The 18,527-nt window shown below is 38.8% G+C and overlaps 11 non-coding genes across 11 annotated transcripts; all 11 read right to left on the bottom strand.

Moving 5' to 3' along the window:
* Window positions 1-11,367: 11,367 nt before the first annotated feature.
* On the bottom strand, window positions 11,368-11,486 carry LOC144441766 (5S ribosomal RNA). Its single transcript, XR_013481481.1, has one exon. It is a non-coding gene; the product is annotated as a 5S ribosomal RNA (ribosomal RNA).
* A 537-nt stretch (window positions 11,487-12,023) lies between these two features.
* On the bottom strand, window positions 12,024-12,142 carry LOC144441765 (5S ribosomal RNA). The gene has a single exon (XR_013481480.1). It is a non-coding gene; the product is annotated as a 5S ribosomal RNA (ribosomal RNA).
* A 515-nt stretch (window positions 12,143-12,657) lies between these two features.
* Window positions 12,658-12,776, bottom strand: LOC144441764 (5S ribosomal RNA). The gene has a single exon (XR_013481479.1). It is a non-coding gene; the product is annotated as a 5S ribosomal RNA (ribosomal RNA).
* A 537-nt stretch (window positions 12,777-13,313) lies between these two features.
* On the bottom strand, window positions 13,314-13,432 carry LOC144441762 (5S ribosomal RNA). The gene has a single exon (XR_013481477.1). It is a non-coding gene; the product is annotated as a 5S ribosomal RNA (ribosomal RNA).
* Window positions 13,433-13,969: 537 nt separating this feature from the next.
* On the bottom strand, window positions 13,970-14,088 carry LOC144441812 (5S ribosomal RNA). Its single transcript, XR_013481525.1, has one exon. It is a non-coding gene; the product is annotated as a 5S ribosomal RNA (ribosomal RNA).
* A 514-nt stretch (window positions 14,089-14,602) lies between these two features.
* Window positions 14,603-14,721, bottom strand: LOC144441761 (5S ribosomal RNA). Its single transcript, XR_013481476.1, has one exon. It is a non-coding gene; the product is annotated as a 5S ribosomal RNA (ribosomal RNA).
* Window positions 14,722-15,236: 515 nt separating this feature from the next.
* Window positions 15,237-15,355, bottom strand: LOC144441760 (5S ribosomal RNA). Its single transcript, XR_013481475.1, has one exon. It is a non-coding gene; the product is annotated as a 5S ribosomal RNA (ribosomal RNA).
* Window positions 15,356-15,867: 512 nt separating this feature from the next.
* Window positions 15,868-15,986, bottom strand: LOC144441759 (5S ribosomal RNA). Its single transcript, XR_013481474.1, has one exon. It is a non-coding gene; the product is annotated as a 5S ribosomal RNA (ribosomal RNA).
* Window positions 15,987-16,500: 514 nt separating this feature from the next.
* Window positions 16,501-16,619, bottom strand: LOC144441758 (5S ribosomal RNA). Its single transcript, XR_013481473.1, has one exon. It is a non-coding gene; the product is annotated as a 5S ribosomal RNA (ribosomal RNA).
* Window positions 16,620-17,740: 1,121 nt separating this feature from the next.
* On the bottom strand, window positions 17,741-17,859 carry LOC144441756 (5S ribosomal RNA). Its single transcript, XR_013481471.1, has one exon. It is a non-coding gene; the product is annotated as a 5S ribosomal RNA (ribosomal RNA).
* A 515-nt stretch (window positions 17,860-18,374) lies between these two features.
* Window positions 18,375-18,493, bottom strand: LOC144441755 (5S ribosomal RNA). Its single transcript, XR_013481470.1, has one exon. It is a non-coding gene; the product is annotated as a 5S ribosomal RNA (ribosomal RNA).
* Window positions 18,494-18,527: the final 34 nt, after the last annotated feature.

Genomic DNA, 18,527 nt, shown 5'->3' with positions numbered 1-18,527 from the left:
ATGGCACTCACAATGTGCATGGTTTGGAGAGTCTGAAAGAAGGGGTACTTGTGGCCACTTTTCTGAATAATCTGAAAGGAAAGCCACAAGTAGGTAAATTTATGAACGTTAATAAGAAAGAAGAGACATGCTATATCAACTGGTACTCTAGAACATTGACTGGCCCATGGAAACCTCCCTTTTGTTGGGGCGGGAGAGACAGAAAGGAAAATATTTAGGTTGTGTGGATAGAGTCGGCGCTATTTTGGGACTTCACACTGAGAAAGGGAGGATCTCTACCAATGTACAGCAGATTTTGTGACTGTGACTAAGACTAGTAAATATTTCAACCTTCTGACACTTGACACTTGTCGACAGGTGAAATAACTAAAATTTTACAGGTGTGAAAGCAGCAGAGATCGTCACAGTCTATGATTACAGTTATACTTGGACACCTTTTAAAATCTGACCAAATTGTAGCAATCTTATACCTCAACAACAACAGTGCTTGGACACATTGATTCTAACATTTATCTTACTTGTACTTTGATGCTAAACATAAGGCAGGGGCAAATAAAGTTATGTAAAGAGTAACAATCTGTGACAAGTATTTCTTCCTGAGAGATTGTGAATGTGTTGAATGATAGTGAAAATAGCCAAGTCTACAGAACAATGGCCCAGACTACAGGGTCAGTATAAAGGTGACCATGACTACAGGGCCAGCACAAAGATGACCCTGACCTCAGGGCCTGCACAATGGTGACCCTGACTACAGGGTCAGCACGCATATGGCCCTGACCACAGGGCCAGCACAAAGATGACCCTGACCTCAGGGCCATCACAATGGTGACCCTGACTACAGGGTCAGCACACATATGGCCCTGACCTCAGGGCCACCATAAAGATGACCCTGACCTCAGGGCCAGCAAATGGTGACCATGACTACAGAACGCGCAAAAAGATGGCCCTAACCACAGGGTCAGCACAAAGATGACCCTGACGTCAGGGCCAACACAATGGTGACCCTGACTACAGGACGAGCAAAAAGATGCCCTGACCACAGGGTCAGCACAAAGATGACCCTGACCTCAGGGCCAGCACAATGGTGACCCTGACTACAGAACGAGCAAAAAGATGGCCCTAACCACAGGGTCAGCACAAAGATGACCCTGACCTCAGGGCCAACACAATGGTGACCCTGACTACAGGACAAGCAAAAAGATGCCCTGACCACAGGGTCAGCACAAATATGGCCCTAACCACAGGGTCTGCACAAAGATGACCCAGAGTTGAGTACAGGGTCTTAACAAAAATGCAAAATAAGGAGAATATTTAAACTTTACCATATTCCAATGTGCAATTTTAAGTAAAAGAGATGATTGAAAGAATATGTCTTTAACAACTGTGCAAATTGAGTTAAAACCATGTTATTGTTGTCATTTGATTGATACCATTAACTTGGAAATGTAAATTCCTAACTACACCATGAAATTATATTATTTGTGATAAACTAAAGTTCAATTATGATTTAAATAGGAGTTTTTGCCAAATTTACCTGATATCCAATTATCCCAAAATAGTTCCAATCGTGTTTAAGAAATCTTTCGACCTTCGTAGTTATCACCGTCATCTCTATGTTGATGACGAGCCCAGAATACTTTTCGAACCATTCACTTTACTTGCACTACATTCTATGCAACGTCTTTGGTGTCGATTTTATGCGTTTTTTCAAGATAGGCAACATTAATTTATTGAATAATGTATGACAAAGTAAGTGATTGATATGAGGACGATATAAGGTTAGGGACGCTATGAGGTTAGGGAGAATATAAGTTAGGGATGCTATGAGGTTAGGGACACTATGAGGTTAGGGACGATTGAGGTTAGGGACGATATGAGGTTAGGGACGATTGAGGTTAGGGACGATATGAGGTTAGGGACAATATGAGGTTAGGGACGATATGAGGTTTAGGACGCTATGAGGTTAGGGACGCTATGAGGTCAGGGACAATATAAGTTAGGGACGCTATGAGGTTAGTGACGCTATGAGGTTAGGGACAATATAAGTTAGGGACGCTATGAGGTTAAGGACAATTGAGGTTAGGGACGATATGAGGTTAGGGATGGTATGAGGTTAAGGACGCTATGAGGTTAGGGATGCTATGAGGTCAGGGACAATATAAGTTAGGGACGTTATGAGGTTAGGGACGCTATGAGGTTAGGGACGATTGAGGTTAGGGACGATATGAGGTTAGGGACAATATGAGGTTAGGGACAATATAAGTTAGGGACGCTATGAGGTTAGGGACGCTATGAGGTTAGGGACGATTGAGGTTAGGGACGAATGAGGTTAGGGACACTATGAGGTTAGGGACGAATGAGGCTAGGGACGATTTGAGGTTAGGGACGAATGAGGTTAGGGACGATTTGGGGTTAGGGACGATTGAGGTTAGGGACGAATGAGGCTAGGGACAAATGAGGTTAGGGACGACATGAGGTTAGGGACGATCGCACAATGTTGCACAAACTCAATAAACACTTGTTCTCGTTGATAGGACCTGTTGTAGCCGGTGTGGTTGGATTGAAGATGCCAAGATATTGTTTATTCGGAGACACTGTAAATACAGCCTCCAGAATGCAGACTAACAGTTTACGTAAGTTTGTAACACCTTACTTCAACATATAGGTCAACGACATTTCCCCATTCTAAATGGACACATTCCATGAAGATATCAGCAATCCTTTATAACGTCAATTTTACTACGTGGGTTTCAAACATTCCAAGGGAGTTCATACCAGAGTATCAGAAAGAAGCCTATGAGATTGTATGTACATGCCAATTGTCACCTTGCATTTCAATGTGTTGTTTTTTTGTTGGAAATAATTTTGATGATGATAACATGATGATGATGACGGCGGTGGCGGTAGTGGTTGTGGTGGTGGTGTGGTGGTGGTGGTGGTGGTGTTGATCGATGACGACGACGACGCCGGCGGTTGCGGTGGTGATGATAATGATGATGATGATGATGATGATGATGATGATGATGATGATGATGATGATGATGATGATGATGATGATGATGATAATAATGATGATGATGATGATGATGATGATGCTGACGATGGTAATAAGATCTAATAATAGTAAAGATGATGTGAGATGTTTTAAAGTAAAATCTGATAATCTGCAATATACTAACTATTGGTTATGTCTCCTTTTCCTGTATACAGCTAGTCGTGTTCACGTCAGCTATGATACCTACCTTGCTTTACTAGATCTTGGTGGTTATACAATGGTTAAACGTGGTGAAATAGAAATCAAGGTACGTATTTCAAACTTCAATATTATCATGATGTTCTCCAGTTTACGTTCATAAGATAGTATGCCATTCATGTGGGTTATTTTAGTTCATTCTCGCAAACCAGGGCTGTTATTTCTTCCGCGACACTACGAAATAAACCCCTGGACCGGGCGGTGCGTCTAGGACGGTGCCGTAAAAGAGGCTGTGGTGTAGGACGGTGCCGTAAAAGAGGCTGTGGTGTAGGACGGTGCCGTAAAAGAGGCTGTGGTGTAGGACAGTGCCGTAAAAGAGGCTTTGGTGTAGGGCGGTGCCGTAAAAGAGGCTGTGGTGTACGACGATGTTTTAGTAAAAATATTTAGTAGGTAATTGTCCGTTCACAAACACTAAAGAATAGCTAGCTATGATTATTAAAAATAAACTCCTTCAAAGCGCTCATAATAGAACACTGCTATTGGAAATTCGTTGAGTTATTTATCGATTAATGTCTATGTCAGTTTTTTATTTATTTATTTATTTATTTATTTATTTATTTATTTATTTTCTGCATCCCTTTTATATCAGGGGCTCACTAAAAATTTATGTTTACATAGAAGTCAAATACAAAATATCTTGTTAAAATAGCAACTAATAACTTCAAAGAAATAATAACAGAGAAAGAAAGAGATTTTTGTGTGTGTGTGTGTGTGTGTGTGTGTGTGTGTGTGTGTGTGTGTGTGTGTGTGTGTTATAAGTTAATTATGTAAATGTTCGAAATCACGCACTTGTAATTATATGTACTTGTATGTATAAATAATTTCCAATACAAAAGAAAGGTAATATTTAAAAAAAAAAGACACTATTCCTGTGAGTCACACGATATAATAGAGGCGGCGAGAGACCTGTCAGTTGTTAGTTCTGAATATGTTATGAGACTGTATAACTATGATTCAATATGTTTTGGATAAAATTGTTGACACGTCTCCAACATTTCCCATTTTTACTCTGGTATGTTCATCTCACCGTCGAAAAACCACCGGGGCGCGCTGACACCCCCCCCCCCCTCCCCGTAATGGGTAGAGTGCAACTTCCCATCACTTTCGCGGAGCAGAAGTATGCCGGTTTTTAGCGGGAAAGTACACTCATTCAAGACACACTTTACATCTATAAGTTGTATTGACAACACTGCACAAATTTACATCTGTAAAATGTTGTGTCTGTTTGTATATTTGATGTATTTTGCAGGGGAAAGGTACTATGAGCACATACTGGCTAACGGGCAAAGACAACTTTAACCAGCATATCCCGGATGTTACCAATCTGTCCATTAGTAATGCGTTCAACTGTCCTCCCCAAGACGACGATGAGGGCAGTAGTAGACCCGAACCGTTAAAATGGTACAAACGAGATCGTTCATGGCTCAATTAGGAAAAATGATTAATTGAACGGTTTGAAGTTTACTAAATATGAAATGCCTGGAAATTTGACAAATTGTAAAGTTTAGTGATCGATCCTTTCTTTCTTTATTTACTTACTTGTAATTTTATCATTATTGTGAAGTTCACAGTGGTTGTACCTTTACGCACATTTTGTCTTTCTTAATTGCAATTTTCATTTTACTTTCAGGTCTGCGCGCAGAATACGGTATATATATATATATTTCAGCATATATGTGATACAGGTCAATCTTTGCATGGAAATCACGTATATGGCTCATATGCACATTTTGCGTTTGTATGGCAATGTATGTAATGCATTTTAAAACAATGAGCAATGTACAGCTTGTCCTCTGGCACATGACATATTCCCAAACAGCCAAGCTACACAAGGTGTCATTAGGACTTGTTTGGCATGTGGAAAACAGTAAATTGTAACTAACATGCAGTTTAGCTAAATATGAGCCTTAGTTTAAAGACATGTGTGTTGTTTCTCTCAGAATTGTAGACTTTGTTTGAAATAGTGCAGAGTACATTTTACAAGAATTTTATCTTCTCACTGTATGGTAACAAGTACAATCTTGGTAGGTCAAAAAATGAGTCAACGTAAAACGTGATCCTCTCCCTGGACGGGTTTCTAAAACATGACCCTCCCCCAATCCCCCGGCCCCCTCGTAATTACTGAAGGCTCTTGTGGATGACTAAACTAATTTCGCCGATTTGTTTAGGGGAAAAGGGTCTGATGTCAATGCGATATTACTGAACTTCATTTTCGCACTTCTGGCGAAATGATAACAGCTTCTGTATTTACTACTGAGGTGTTGATAAGTTAATAAGTTAAATTAAAACAGTTAAAACATTTGTTTTGTTCGGAGTGATCGCCGCCTTAAGGCCTTAAGGCGGCGATCACTCCGAACAAAACAAATGTCACAACACGATGAATAGAGGTAAATAAGGACATCTAGCCGCTTTCACCACATCGGATTTTAATCAGATTGATAAGGTTGGTACTATTCACATACATGTTTTTACATAGCAGTATGACCGCCACAGTTTTCATCATAGTTTACATCGTCTATAAATGTGTGATGTCACACTATTGAACGTTCTTTTAGGGGAGGAGATTTTGTCCTAAACGAACGATGTTCGTTTGAGTTTGTGCGACATTGTGCGATCGTTCCTTACTATACAGTTGTAAATGCTTATCACGTGGTAAAGAATACGAAATGTTGTCGTCATATTGTTCTAATTTATCACCATGGTGATGGATTTACTAACCAGTAGTATAACAGCATTTTTAATCCATGACGCATTGCGTCCACTCCAAACAATAACTCGATACATTTTATTCCTGTTCATTTTTGTTTTTAGTGACCTCCACTCCTATTGTTATTACTTCGTGAAAGAACCTCAATGTCTGACCAAGGATAGAATAACTGTCATTAAAATGTAACCATATTGTTCACAACAGTGATTTATTCATGTCTATCAATGTAATGATATACTCCCATAATACACTATTCAAGATGGCGGGCTGGCAAGTTCTGTATATTGTGAAGTTTTCTAGTATAACGATAATAATATCAAACTCTTGCAGAAATATGTCTGTAGTATTTGCTTTCTGACAGCTACTTAATTTGTGTGTAGTCGATGAGTAAATTGAATGTTGGCGGGTACATAATTCAGTGTCTATTTTCCTTTAAACATATTAATATGTAAAATATTATGAAATTAGCGTAGTATAATATCGTGTTGTGTGTTATAATTACGTTGCAGTGCTGGCGTTATAAGCTTATGTTCTTATCAGTTGTTAATATATGTTTTAATTTATAAAGATGTATGTCATAAATATCCAATCTTTACGGTTTAAGCGATTTATTGGGAGTCAAAAATGTGTCGAGACGGAGGAATGGACAAAACAGCAAGACAAGATAACAGCTATACGAATATAGTTGGAGAGAGAGAGAGAGAGAGAGAGAGAGAGAGAGAGAGAGAGAGAGAGAGAGAGAGAGAGAGAGAGAGAGAGAGAGAGAGAGAGAGAGAGAGTTTGATTTGATTTGATTTGATTTGATCAAGTTAATTTCAGCACAAGAAAAAAAGTCAGTATACAGAAAATAATTGCAACAGACAAAATAAACGTTATTGTGCTGGGATAACACAGAAAAATTAAAAACTTATTTCCACTGTGGTCCCACATAGATCAAACCCAACGTTACCATAGAAACAGTTTAATCTCACATGAGACAAAACAACAATCAATAAAAATGGAAGTCATCCATTTCACACTGGCTGTATAAACAAAACTATTTTGATAAAACCGAGCCCCGCCTGAAATCATAAAAATAGATCAGGGACCGGGTCTAGTTCTATTACATGACTATTAAAAACAAATGGATCGGATAGATACTTCGGTGTCAATCCTGTTCTAACTCTATGTACATGGTTGAGCTTAATATATAAAACCCTGTGGCCGACAGGGAGCCTTCCCAAGTCTTTGAAATCGCCTGGTTCAATATGAGCCCGCGGTGGCATATCCAGGACAAATCGTATACCCTTATTTTGAGAAGTTTGAAGTTTGTGTTTGCTTTTCATAGTCAAGACACTATACCAATATGAGCTGGCATAATCAAAATGGCATTGAACTAGACAATTAGTGAGTAGTTTTCTGATATTGGTATCTAAGAATTTCTTATTGCGATATAAAAACATCAGACAAGAGTGATTTTTTAGATTTTTTAACAACCTTGGCTGCCATAGTTTCACCTGACAATGAGAGATAGACGGTCAGACATGGAAACAGAGACAATACTCCATTGCAGTTGGTGCATCAAGGAGTGATATTTGGCAAATATGGCATCTTTTTTTTGGAAGGGGGTGGGGGGGGGGGGGAAAGGAACGATCTACGATCAACGTCATAGTACTCTGCTGTATTATTTAGGGACGTTACGTGCAACACTTTGAACTAAAATAAGTAGTGTGATGAACATTATATTTACTTAATTAATTGTTCCATATGTACATTTTTAAGTATGTCAAGTCGATTTGTTAGCTTTTAAATTGTTAGTGTGTAGTGAATAAACCTGTGCCCTAATCTTTTTTGTTGTTATTTATCTGCTTTATGGTGAATATATATGTGATGTACGTTGTGTTTGTTGTATTTAATGTGTGTGTGTGTGTGTGTGTGTGTGTGTGTGTGTGTGTGTGTGTGTTTGTGTGTATTTATTCAGCAAGAGTGTTACATCTAATATCGGCAAAATATTTCTCCGTCTTATTGAGAGGCATATTCACTGAAACACCAAACTACATAACACCTCCAACAAAGGAAATATAAAGTTTGTAAGTTATAGTTGTATGCCGAACATGGCATGTATTGTGAGAAACCGCAACAAAGCAGTCAGTGCAGTCCTTCCACAAGCACCCGATAAATCCTGCACAGCTGTAGAGATCGCAAACAATAGTTCCATCTACACGGCACTAAAAATCCTACCCGTGAGGTAGGATTCAGGATAGTTTGAAGCCCGTGTAGACGCAAAAGCGTCCTGAAATGGTTTCCTCAAACCCTCCCGACTTCGTCCTATGTAGAATCAGGAGGGGACGCGTGACATCCACGCTGCAACCTTCCTACGGCTCTGATTCAAAGTCGCGTTGATTTTTTCCTTGTGAGTACAATTCATTTCAACAAGCAGTACTCGATACGGGGGTTATTTCTTGCGTTTTTTTCGGACCATTCTGCAATAACGCTCTCAGTGGCCATGGGTGATAGCCGTACAAAATTGGGACGTTCATATTGGAAATTTAACAATAGTTTCCTAGTTGAAGAAGATTACAAAAATACCATTCACGATAATTTTTATAATTGGGTAAACGAATATCACACAAACGACCCCCGTTTACTCTGGGAATTTTTGAAATACAAGATCAAACCCAGTGTTCTCTATTGCCTATGGTAAAAAGAAAGCTAGAGAGAAAAAGGAAGCTATTGCGAATCTAGAAGAAAAGCTGAATACTCTAGAACGCCAGCTCGTAGAAGATTGTTCCGATAACACTAAGATTGAAATCGAGGGTACACGTAGAGAACTTCAATGCGAGACTGACTGCAGCCTGAGGACGGGGGGGGGGGGGTATTATTCGTTCCAGGACTAACTGGTACGAACTATGTGAAAAGAATACGAAGTACTTCCTGAGTCTCGAAAAAGCTAATGCGAACAAGTCCAAAATTACTCAACTGATGAATAATCAGGGTCAAATAGTCACCAACCACGCGGACATCTCGCAAGAGATCAAGTCCTTTTATTCCAATTTATATAGTAGTAGACAGCCTGAGCCTCAGGATATTGAAGAGTTCTTTACCGGTTTAATCTTACCCAATAAAATAAATGAAATAAATTAATTAGTGTGTGAGGGTCCAATTTCCCTTGATGAAGCGTTTAATGCGTTAACTGACATGCCCAAAAACAAAACCCCGGGAAATGATGGACTCACTGGTGAATTCTTTATCACATTTTGGCCTCTTTTGGACCTTTTGTTATCAATTGTTTGAATGCTGCATGTGACAAAGGGGAACTAACCCCTAGCCAAAAACAAGCCTATACTTTTTCTCTGACTTCACATACTTATTTTAATAGAATCTCTTCAAGTTCATTTCGATTTGTGCTTGCTCGATACTTTGTTTGACTACCATGTAAATTTCTACATTTTTCTTCCCAATAATATTAAAAGGTAAAATTGTGACAATTATTTCTATTTTCCGCGTAAAATTCTCTTTAAAATCACATTCCATGTCTTTTAAGACTTAACTAGAATTTAAACTGTATATTCTGCAAATAAATAAATAACATAACATAACATAACATAAAATTACGACCTACCTACCTAACATGTAATATCGGAAACAAACGTTTGTTTATTTTTACAATTGAACTGAGTTGTAGTCCGTCAGGAAGGAACGTTGTTTCGGAAACGATGGTAGAAAAAAACAATAATGGAATTTGTATTGCAGGTTCAATGAACCTTCTCTGACACATACGATCGTTACGAGTCTTACGACAATGACGTGAACTTCTCGGGGTTCAAGTTGCGCCCCTTGTGACGAGCGCCAGGCTACGACAAAAAGTAACCCATGAATTTCTAGGTATTTCACTCTGTATTTGTTTGACTTGTTTTATTTTTAAGGCAAGGCTACACCATCATTTTTGGGCATTTTGGAGTCTCTCAGACAATATTTCAGATTTAACTTGTATATCTTCCAGATTAAATACTTTTTCAGTACAAGATAAGTTGATTTAATGTGTAAATTTGCAGTTTTCAGAAGTAGTACAAGCATAATTAGTATGAAACAATGGCTAATTAATTATTCAAAACCTTCAAATTACTGTAATTTCGTAAAGCATAATCGTACAGCAAAAATTCTTGCACGAAAAAGTAGCTTGTGAATAGCAATTCCTTTTCTGTTAAATGTCTTTATCATAAACTGGTCAATGTGATTGGACGATTTTAACATTGCAGAGGGGTTTGAATGAGCCAATCAGAGAACGGCTTCTATAACATTTTGGAATCCGGCCGCCATCTTGGATTTCCCTACACAATGCATTAGTATCGACGCGCGAAAGCACATCGATTCAAATCTGACAGTACACATTTAAATTTACGGAACAATCGGAGATTTCTGACAATGGCAAAGGGACAAAAAAAGCACTTTGGAAAGGTGAAAAGGAAGTTCTATGGGAACAGATGGACAGCTAGTAAAAATGGTGCCGTAGAAGAAAAACAAAATGTCAACTCAGATGCTGCCATGGTAAGCAACAACATGATATGCAACGATCATGGTGGCCATTCTCAGAGTCAAGCGAGTCCTAACATAGTATCGTCGTCTGCAGCCAAGGTAAACATTGATAATGAATTAGACACTTTTGATTATGATGAAGAACTGACTGGCTTTCGATTCATGGATTTGGAGATTCTGATTGAATATATTGGCCGTCGTCCATGCCCAACTTGCAATGCTCCAAACTTGGGACTCGATGGTGAGTTCGACAAAGCCAATTTGGATGTTCGTGAAAAGCGAACTGGGCTTGCATCATCTATCAGCTTTGTCTGTTTACAGTGTCAGGCGACAACAACATTGAATTCCTCAAGAAAGTATGGGAAAATTTCGGAAGTTAACCGTCGTTTTCCATTGGCAGTCTCCAGCATAGGATGCCATCGTAGTGGAGGTACACGCTTTCTTGCAAATATGAATATGCCACCCCCACAGTGTGAGACTGCCTGAAATCGACATATAAAAGCAGTCACCAAGCAAACTGGATCCGTTTCTGAAGATAGCATGCAGGCCGCTGCAGATGAGACACGCCACTTTTATAACCCTGTGAAAACTGGTAACAATTTTTTAAGTGGATTTAAGTAGGGGTAAAAATGACAAAAAATGATGGTGTAGCCTTGCCTAATGTGAACTATAAAAAAAATAATCATACAAACATATCTCGAGTAAAATGAAAAGAAATGAAAAAAAAAATACCTAATGGTTACTTTTTGTCGTAGATGGCGCTCGTCACAAGAGGCGCAACCCCGAGCAGTTCACGTCATTGTCGTAAGACTCGTAACGATAAAAAAAAATGATCATACAAACATATCTCGAGTAAAATGAAAAGAAATGAAAAAAAAATATATAATAGAAACGCCTACGGCACGTGGTATTCCCAGGCGGTCTCCCATCCAAGTACTAACCACGCCCGACGCAGCTTAACTTCGGTGATCGGACGAGAACCGGTGTTTTCTACGTAGTATGGCCGTAGGCAAGTACTTACAGCAAAGTTATAAGGTTATATACTAACGACTCGTTTAATACCCACTAGAAAATACTGAAAGACAGTTACCAGTAAACAGAAACAATGTGTTTTTTCCGATAACCCGACCAACCCTATTTTTGGGGGCAGTAATTTTTTTTTTTAAATGGCGAGAGAAGTTATTCGTACTGACTTAAAACTGTAATCGTAATATGTGAGTGAACACATAGATCGCCGTATCAGATAGATACTGTATTCACGGTATGTCGTATGTTGTTGCTACAGGTGGTTGTTGCTCAGGGTGTTCGTTGCTCTCAGAACAAGTTGAAAAATAATCATACAAACATATCTCGAGTAAAATGAAAAGAAATGAAAAAATAAAATAAAATACCTAATGTTACTTTTTGTCGTAGATGGCGCTCGTCACAAGAGGCGCAACCCCGAGCAGTTCACGTCATTGTCGTAAGACTCGTAACGATAAAAAAAATAATCATACAAACATATCTCGAGTAAAATGAAAAGAAATGAAAAAAAAAATATAATAGAAACGCCTACGGCACGTGGTATTCCCAGGCGGTCTCCCATCCAAGTACTAACCACGCCCGACGCAGCTTAACTTCGGTGATCGGACGAGAACCGGTGTTTTCTACGTAGTATGGCCGTAGGCAAGTACTTACAGCAAAGTTATAAGGTTATATACTAACGACTCGTTTAATACCAGTTACCAGTAAACAGAAACAATGCGTTTTTTCCGATAACCCGACCAACCCTATTTTGGGGGGCAGTAATTTTTTTTTTAAATGGCGAGAGAAGTTATTCGTACTGACTTAAAACTGTAATCGTAATATGTGAATGACAACATAGATCGCCGTATCAGATAGATACTGTATTCACGGTATGTCGTATGTTGTTGCTACAGGTGGTTGTTGCTCAGGGTGTTCGTTGCTCTCAGAACAAGTTGAAAAATAATCATACAAACATATCTCGAGTAAAATGAAAAGAAATGAAAAAAAAAATAAAATACCTAATGTTACTTTTTGTCGTAGATGGCGCTCGTCACAAGAGGCGCAACCCCGAGCAGTTCACGTCATTGTCGTAAGACTCGTAACGATAAAAAAAATAATCATACAAACATATCTCGAGTAAAATGAAAAGAAATGAAAAAAAAAAATATAATAGAAACGCCTACGGCACGTGGTATTCCCAGGCGGTCTCCCATCCAAGTACTAACCACGCCCGACGCAGCTTAACTTCGGTGATCGGACGAGAACCGGTGTTTTCTACGTAGTATGGCCGTAGGCAAGTACTTACAGCAAAGTTATAAGGTTATATACTAACGACTCGTTTAATACCCACTAGAAAATACTGAAAGACAGTTACCAGTAAACAGAAACAATGTGTTTTTCCGATAACCCGACCAACCCTATTTTTGGGGGCAGTAATTTTTTTTTTAAATGGCGAGAGAAGTTATTCGTACTGACTTAAAACTGTAATCGTAATATGTGAGTGAACACATAGATCGCCGTATCAGATAGATACTGTATTCACGGTATGTCGTATGTTGTTGCTACAGGTGGTTGTTGCTCAGGGTGTTCGTTGCTCTCAGAACAAGTTGAAAAATAATCATACATACATATCTCGAGTAAAATGAAAAGAAATGAAAAAATAAAATAAAATACCTAATGTTACTTTTTGTCGTAGATGGCGTTCGTCACAAGAGGCGCAACCCCGAGCAGTTCACGTCATTGTCGTAAGACTCGTAACGATAAAAAAAATAATCATACAAACATATCTCGAGTAAAATGAAAAGAAATGAAAAAAAAAAAATATAATAGAAACGCCTACGGCACGTGGTATTCCCAGGCGGTCTCCCATCCAAGTACTAACCACGCCCGACGCAGCTTAACTTCGGTGATCGGACGAGAACCGGTGTTTTCTACGTAGTATGGCCGTAGGCAAGTACTTACAGCAAAGTTATAAGGTTATATACTAACGACTCGTTTAATACCCACTAGAAAATACTGAAAGACAGTTACCAGTAAACAGAAACAATGTGTTTTTTCCGATAACCCGACCAACCCTATTTTTGGGGGCAGTAATTTTTTTTTTAAATGGCGAGAGAAGTTATTCGTACTGACTTAAAACTGTAATCGTAATATGTGAGTGAACACATAGATCGCCGTATCAGATAGATACTGCATTCATGGTATGTCGTATGTTGTTGCTACAGGTGGTTGTTGCTCAGGGTGTTCGTTGCTCTCAGAACAAGTTGAAAAATAATCATACAAACATATCTCGAGTAAAATGAAAAGAAAAGAAAAAATAAAATAAAATACCTAATGTTACTTTTTGTCGTAGATGGCGCTCGTCACAAGAGGCGCAACCCCGAGCAGTTCACGTCATTGTCGTAAGACTCGTAACGATAAAAAAAATAATCATACAAACATATCTCGAGTAAAATGAAAAGAAATGAAAAAAAAAAATATAATAGAAACGCCTACGGCACGTGGTATTCCCAGGCGGTCTCCCATCCAAGTACTAACCACGCCCGACGCAGCTTAACTTCGGTGATCGGACGAGAACCGGTGATTTCTACGTAGTATGGCCGTAGGCAGGTACTTACAGCAAAGTTATAAGGTTATATACTAACGACTCGTTTAATACCAGTTACCAGTAAACAGAAACAATGCGTTTTTTCCGATAACCCGACCAACCCTATTTTTGGGGGCAGTAATTTTTTTTTTAAATGGCGAGAGAAGTTATTCGTACTGACTTAAAACTGTAATCGTAATATGTGAGTGAACACATAGATCGCCGTATCAGATAGATACTGTTTTCATGGTATGTCGTATGTTGTTGCTACAGGTGGTTGTTGCTCAGGGTGTTCGTTGCTCTCAGAACAAGTTGAAAAATAATCATACAAATATATCTCGAGTAAAATGAAAAGAAATGAAAAAAAAACAAAAAAACCTAATGTTACTTTTTGTCGTAGATGGCACTCGTCACAAGATGCGCAACCCCGAGCAGTTCACGTCATTGTCGTAAGACTCGTAACGATAAAAAAAATGATCATACAAACATATCTCGAGTAAAATGAAAAGAAATGAAAAAAAAAATATAATAGAAACGCCTACGGCACGTGGTATTCCCAGGCGGTCTCCCATCCAAGTACTAACCACGCCCGACGCAGCTTAACTTCGGTGATCGGACGAGAACCGGTGTTTTCTACGTAGTATGGCCGTAGGCAAGTACTTACAGCAAAGTTATAAGGTTATACACTAACGACTCGTTTAATACCAGTTACCAGTAAACAGAAACAATGCGTTTTTTCCGATAACCCGACCAACCCTATTTTTGGGGGCAGTAATTTTTTTTTTAAATGGCGAGAGAAGTTATTCGTACTGACTTAAAACTGTAATCGTAATATGTGAGTGAACACATAGATCGCCGTATCAGATAGATACTGTATTCACGGTATGTCGTATGTTGTTGCTACAGGTGGTTGTTGCTCAGGGTGTTCGTTGCTCTCAGAACAAGTTGAAAAATAATCATACAAACATATCTCGAGTAAAATGAAAAGAAATGAAAAAATAAAATAAAATACCTAATGTTACTTTTTGTCGTAGATGGCGCTCGTCACAAGAGGCGCAACCCCGAGCAGTTCACGTCATTGTCGTAAGACTCGTAACGATAAAAAAATAATCATACAAACATATCTCGAGTAAAATGAAAAGAAATGAAAAAAAAAAATATAATAGAAACGCCTACGGCACGTGGTATTCCCAGGCGGTCTCCCATCCAAGTACTAACCACGCCCGACGCAGCTTAACTTCGGTGATCGGACGAGAACCGGTGTTTTCTACGTAGTATGGCCGTAGGCAAGTACTTACAGCAAAGTTATAAGGTTATATACTAACGACTCGTTTAATACCAGTTACCAGTAAACAGAAACAATGCGTTTTTTCCGATAACCCGACCAACCCTATTTTTGGGGGCAGTAATTTTTTTTTTAAATGGCGAGAGAAGTTATTCGTACTGACTTAAAACTGTAATCGTAATATGTGAGTGAACACATAGATCGCCGTATCAGATAGATACTGTTTTCATGGTATGTCGTATGTTGTTGCTACAGGTGGTTGTTGCTCAGGGTGTTCGTTGCTCTCAGAACAAGTTGAAAAATAATCATACAAATATATCTCGAGTAAAATGAAAAGAAATGAAAAAAAACAAAAAACCTAATGTTACTTTTTGTCGTAGATGGCACTCGTCACAAGATGCGCAACCCCGAGCAGTTCACGTCATTGTCGTAAGACTCGTAACGATAAAAAAAATGATCATACAAACATATCTCGAGTAAAATGAAAAGAAATGAAAAAAAAAATATAATAGAAACGCCTACGGCACGTGGTATTCCCAGGCGGTCTCCCATCCAAGTACTAACCACGCCCGACGCAGCTTAACTTCGGTGATCGGACGAGAACCGGTGTTTTCTACGTAGTATGGCCGTAGGCAAGTACTTACAGCAAAGTTATAAGGTTATACACTAACGACTCGTTTAATACCAGTTACCAGTAAACAGAAACAATGCGTTTTTTCCGATAACCCGACCAACCCTATTTTTGGGGGCAGTAATTTTTTTTTTAAATGGCGAGAGAAGTTATTCGTACTGACTTAAAACTGTAATCGTAATATGTGAGTGAACACATAGATCGCCGTATCAGATAGATACTGTATTCACGGTATGTCGTATGTTGTTGCTACAGGTGGTTGTTGCTCAGGGTGTTCGTTGCTCTCAGAACAAGTTGAAAAATAATCATACAAACATATCTCGAGTAAAATGAAAAGAAATGAAAAAATAAAATAAAATACCTAATGTTACTTTTTGTCGTAGATGGCGCTCGTCACAAGAGGCGCAACCCCGAGCAGTTCACGTCATTGTCGTAAGACTCGTAACGATAAAAAAATAATCATACAAACATATCTCGAGTAAAATGAAAAGAAATGAAAAAAAAAATATAATAGAAACGCCTACGGCACGTGGTATTCCCAGGCGGTCTCCCATCCAAGTACTAACCACGCCCGACGCAGCTTAACTTCGGTGATCGGACGAGAACCGGTGTTTTCTACGTAGTATGGCCGTAGGCAAGTACTTACAGCAAAGTTATAAGGTTATATACTAACGACTCGTTTAATACCAGTTACCAGTAAACAGAAACAATGCGTTTTTTCCGATAACCCGACCAACCCTATTTTTGGGGGCAGTAATTTTTTTTTTAAATGGCGAGAGAAGTTATTCGTACTGACTTAAAACTGTAATCGTAATATGTGAGTGAACACATAGATCGCCGTATCAGATAGATACTGTTTTCATGGTATGTCGTATGTTGTTGCTACAGGTGGTTGTTGCTCAGGGTGTTCGTTGCTCTCAGAACAAGTTGAAAAATAATCATACAAATATATCTCGAGTAAAATGAAAAGAAATGAAAAAAAAAAAAAAACCTAATGTTACTTTTTGTCGTAGATGGCACTCGTCACAAGATGCGCAACCCCGAGCAGTTCACGTCATTGTCGTAAGACTCGTAACGATAAAAAAAATGATCATACAAACATATCTCGAGTAAAATGAAAAGAAATGAAAAAAAAAATATAATAGAAACGCCTACGGCACGTGGTATTCCCAGGCGCAGCTTAACTTCGGTGATCGGACGAGAACCGGTGTTTTCTACGTAGTATGGCCGTAGGCAAGTACTTACAGCAAAGTTATAAGGTTATATACTAACGACTCGTTTAATACCAGTTACCAGTAAACAGAAACAATGCGTTTTTTCCGATAACCCGACCAACTCTATTTTTGGGGGCAGTAATTTTTTTTTTAAATGGCGAGAGAAGTTATTCGTACTGACTTAAAACTGTAATCGTAATATGTGAGTGAACACATAGATCGCCGTATCAGATAGATACTGTATTCATGGTATGTCGTATGTTGTTGCTACAGGTGGTTGTTGCTCAGGGTGTTCGTTGCTCTCAGAACAAGTTGAAAAATAATCATACAAATATATCTCGAGTAAAATGAAAAGAAATGAAAAAAAAAATAAAATACCTAATGTTACTTTTTGTCGTAGATGGCGGTCGTCACAAGATGCGCAACCCCGAGCAGTTCACGTCATTGTCGTAAGACTCGTAACGATAAAAAAAATGATCATACAAACATATCTCGAGTAAAATGAAATTAAAAAAGAAATGAAAAAAAAATATATAATAGAAACGCCTACGGCACGTGGTATTCCCAGGCGGTCTCCCATCCAAGTACTAACCACGCCCGACGCAGCTTAACTTCGGTGATCGGACGAGAACCGGTGTTTTCTACGTAGTATGGCCGTAGGCAGGTACTTACAGCAAAGTTATAAGGTTATATACTAACGACTCGTTTAATACCAGTTACCAGTAAACAGAAACAATGCGTTTTTTCCGATAACCCGACCAACCCTATTTTTGGGGGCAGTAATTTTTTTTTTAAATGGCGAGAGAAGTTATTCGTACTGACTTAAAACTGTAATCGTAATATGTGAGTGAACACATAGATCGCCGTATCAGATAGATACTGTATTCATGGTATGTCGTATGTTGTTGCTACAGGTGGTTGTTGCTCAGGGTGTTCGTTGCTCTCAGAACAAGTTGAAAAATAATCATACAAACATATCTCGAGTAAAATGAAAAGAAAAGAAAAAATAAAATAAAATACCTAATGTTACTTTTTGTCGTAGATGGCGCTCGTCACAAGAGGCGCAACCCCGAGCAGTTCACGTCATTGTCGTAAGACTCGTAACGATAAAAAAAATAATCATACAAACATATCTCGAGTAAAATGAAAAGAAATGAAAAAAAAAATATAATAGAAACGCCTACGGCACGTGGTATTCCCAGGCGGTCTCCCATCCAAGTACTAACCACGCCCGACGCAGCTTAACTTCGGTGATCGGACGAGAACCGGTGTTTTCTACGTAGTATGGCCGTAGGCAGGTACTTACAGCAAAGTTATAAGGTTATATACT

Source organism: Glandiceps talaboti, chromosome 10 (genome assembly GCF_964340395.1).
Source record: "Glandiceps talaboti chromosome 10, keGlaTala1.1, whole genome shotgun sequence".
NCBI classification, from domain to species: Eukaryota; Metazoa; Hemichordata; class Enteropneusta; family Spengelidae; genus Glandiceps; species Glandiceps talaboti.
This window is presented reverse-complemented; position numbering and strand designations above follow the sequence as displayed.